This window comes from Myotis davidii, unplaced genomic scaffold, assembly GCF_000327345.1.
Source record: "Myotis davidii unplaced genomic scaffold, ASM32734v1 scaffold1409, whole genome shotgun sequence".
Classification (NCBI taxonomy): Eukaryota; Metazoa; Chordata; class Mammalia; order Chiroptera; family Vespertilionidae; genus Myotis; species Myotis davidii.
This window is the reverse complement of record NW_006299605.1, coordinates 154,508-158,256: the sequence shown is the minus strand read 5'-3', so window position 1 is coordinate 158,256 and position 3,749 is coordinate 154,508. Positions and strand designations below refer to the sequence as shown.

The following is a 3,749-nucleotide window of genomic DNA, read 5'->3' as shown; positions in this document are numbered from 1 at the left end:
TGCCTTCCTTTTGGCCTCTCTGGAAAAGTATCTATTTAGGTTGGTTGCCCATTTTGGTGATTGGGTTGTTTATCTTCCTTTCCTTAAGTTGTATGAGTTCCCTGTAAATATTGGAGATGAAACCCTTATCAGAGAGAACATTGGCAAATACGTTCTCACATGCAGTGGGCTTTGTTGTTGTCTTGTTGATGGTTTCTTAGGCTATGAAGAAGCTTTTTATTTTGATGTTGTCTCATTTGTTTATTTTCTCTTTATTTTCCATTGCCCCAGGAGCTGTATCGGTAAACGACATATGTCTGATATTTTGCTGCCTATGGATTCTTCTAATATTTTTATGGTTTCCTCTCTTACATTTAAGTCTTTTATCCATTTTGAGTTTATTTTTGTGTATGTTGTAAGTTGGTGATCTAGTTTCATTTTTTTTTTCGTGTATCTGTCCAATTTTCCCAGGACCCTTTATTGAAGAGAGTGTCTTAACTCCATTGTATGCTCTTGCCTCCTTTATGAAATGTTAATTGAGCGTAATTGCTTGGGTTAATTTCTGGCTTCTGTCTTTGGCTCCACTGAACTATATGTCAGTTCTTGTGCCAGTACCAGGCAGTTTTGAGAACAGTGGCTTTGTATTATAGCTTGATATCTGGTATTGTGATTCCTCCAACTCTGTTCTTCTTTCTCAGTATTGTTGTGTCTATTCTGAGTGTTTTTTTATTCCAGATGAATTTTTGGATAGTTTTTTCTAGATCTGTGAAATATTCCGTTGGTATCGTAATGTAGATTACATTGAATCTATAAGTTACTTTGGGTAGTATGGATATTTTAATGATGTTGATTCTACCAATCCATGAACATGGTATATTCTTCTATTTGTTTATGTCCTCCTCTATCTCTTTTTTGAATGTCCTGTAGTTTTCTAATTAAAGGTCTTTTACCGCATTAGATAAGTTTATTCCTAGATATCTTAATTTTTTTTTAGTGCAGTAGTAAATGAGCTTGTCTTTTTAATTTCTCTTTCTGTGAGTTTATTATTGGTGTATAATAAAGCCATAGATTTCTGGATATTAATACTGTATTCTGTCACATTGCCAAATTCATTTATTATGTCTAGTAGTTTTTTGGTGGAGTCTTTAGGTTTTTCCATGTACAATATCATGTCATCTGCGAATAAGAACAGTTTTAACTTTTCTTTTCCAATTTGGATACCTTTCAGTTCTTGTTCTTGTCTGACCGCTATGGCTAACAGTTCCGAATACTTCGTTGAACAGGAGTGGCGACAATAGGGATTCCTGTCTTTTTTTTTTTTTAAATATGTCTTTATTGTTTAGATTATTACAGTTGTTCCTCTTCCCCCGCAAATAGCTCCCTTCCACCCTGTTCCCACCCCACACCATGACCTTACCCCCCCATTGTCCTCATCCATAGGTGTTCGATTTTTGTCCAGTCTTTTTCTGCACCCCCACACCCCGTTGCCCCTAAAGAATTGTCAGTCCACTCCCTTTCTATGCCCCTGTTCTTTTATATACACCAGTTTATTCTGTTCATCAGATTTTTGTTCACTTGATTTTTAGATTCACTGTTGATAGATATGTATTTGTTGTCACTTTGTTGTTCATAATTTTTTTCTTTACCTTTTTCTTCTTTTTCTTCTTAAAGAATACCCTTCAACATCTACACATATAAAAGCCTAAGTTACCGAATGTCCTCATGACCGAACAACCAGTTGACCGGTGACTATGATGTGCACTCTCCACCAGGGGGCAGACACTCAAAGCAGGAGCTGCCCCTTGGTGGCCAGTGTGCTCCAACAGCCAACCTCTCGTGGCTGGCCAATCGCCCCTGGTCCCTCCCCCTGGCTGGCCGGCCAGCCCCAATGGACCCTATCACTGGCCAGGCCGAGGGACTTGCATGAATTAGTGCAGCAGGCCTCTAGTTTCATACAATACTGGTTTGGCGGTGATGAACTCCTTTAGCTTGTTCTTAGTTGTGAAGCTCTGTATCTGACCTTCAATTCTAAATGATAGCTTTGCTGGGTAGAGTAATCTTGGTTGTAGGTTCTTGATATTCATCACTTTGAATATTTCTTGCCACTCCCTTCTGGCCTGCATAGTTTCTGTTGAGAAATCAACTGACAGTCGTATGGATACTCCCTTGTAGGTAACTAACTGTTTTTCTCTTGCTGCTTTTAAGATTCTCTCTTTGTCTTTTGCTCTTGGCATTTTAATTATGATGTGTCTTGGTGTGGTCCTTTTTGGATTCCTCTTGTTTGGGGTTCTCTGTGCTTCCTGGACATGTAAGTCTCTTTCTTTCACCAGGTAGGGGAAGTTTTCTGTCATTATTTCTTCAAATAGGTTTTCAATACCTTGCTCTCTCTCTTCATCTGGCACCCCCTCAATTCAGATGTTGGTATGCTTAAATTTATCCACAAGGCTTCTTACACTATCTTCATATTTTTGGATTCTTTTTTCTTTTCCAGTTGGGTGTTTTTTGCTTCTTCGTATTTGAAATCTTTGACTTGATTCTTGGGATCCTCTAATCTGCTGTTGGATCTCTGTATATTATTCTTTATTTCAGTTTGTTTAAGCTTAATTTCTGCTTGGTCCTTTTTCATATCCTTGAGGGTTTCACTAAATTTCTCAGAGATTTCTACAATATTCTTGAGTAACCTTATAACTGTGGTTTTGAACTTCATATCCAGTATTTTGCTTTCATCCATTTCTTTCATTTGTGACATGTTTCATTGTTTCTCCATTCTGTTTGCTTCCCTGTGTTGATATAGTGGCTTTCTGTGCTAAGTGTCCTCTAGGGCCCAGTGGCTCAGCCTCCGCATTCACATGATGTGCACTCTCTTCATGCACCTTTTTGTGGGCTGTGTGCACAGTCTTGTTGTAGTTAAGCCTTGATTGCTGTTGCTGTCACTGGGAGAACTGATCTCCAGACCAATTGGCTGTGAGGACCAGTTGTGTCTACAATGGGTGACCTGCTGTGCTGGAGACATCATTATTGGGCAGGACTTGCTTCAGTGGGGCTTTGGTGCTCACTGAGTCTGCCCCCTGAGTGTGTCTCTTGTGGATCTGAAGAGTTGTAATCTGGTGTTTTCTCACTCTGACCACTAGGTACACTGGCTCTTAGATCTCCAAGGAAGAACAAAGTCAGCCACTGCTTGAGGCCACCCAGTAGGAGCTACAGAGAGATAAACAGATTCTACCTCTTTGTTTGTGGTTTGGAGGTACCCAGATGAGACACAGCTGTGAAGCAGTGTAGGCTGTTGACTAGCCTTAGGCCTTCTTTTTGGAAACTCTGGGGTTCTTTGACCCAGCTGTAGTTTTTTAGGTTTTAGATTGCAAAGGCCAGGCCGTTCATATGCAAAAGCCTCTGCACATAGCTTTGGTGGGGTTGTAAATTGGGTGAGGCCGTGTCTCAGGGAATCACTGGGTGGTGCAAATAGCAATGGTTGCCTTTGGTGCTGCCGTGGATAGGTCCTGGGGTTTCTGTGTTCGGCGGCCCCATGCAGGAACAATGAATGCTGCGAGCACCGCTGAGAGAAAGCCACCCTCGTGTTCCAGCACAATGCCAGACAGTCCACTTTCTCCCCATATGAGTCTGGGTCCCCATAGTCTGGCTCCAAACTGGAGTTCAGAGTAATCGGGAGTTTGTATCTCCCTGTCGATTGAAAAAAACCACAGTGTACCCAGCTGCCAGCACGTTTTGTGCTCCTCTGTACCTCTGCTTTTCTGCACCTGTGCACTTCCTAC

The 3,749-nt window shown here is 41.1% G+C and overlaps 1 protein-coding gene across 1 annotated transcript in view; it reads left to right on the top strand.

Annotated features, from left to right (window-relative positions):
* ABCB7 (ATP binding cassette subfamily B member 7) overlaps positions 1 to 3,749 on the top strand; it is a 114,541-nt gene that overhangs the window by 779 nt on the left and 110,013 nt on the right. The window lies entirely within an intron of this gene.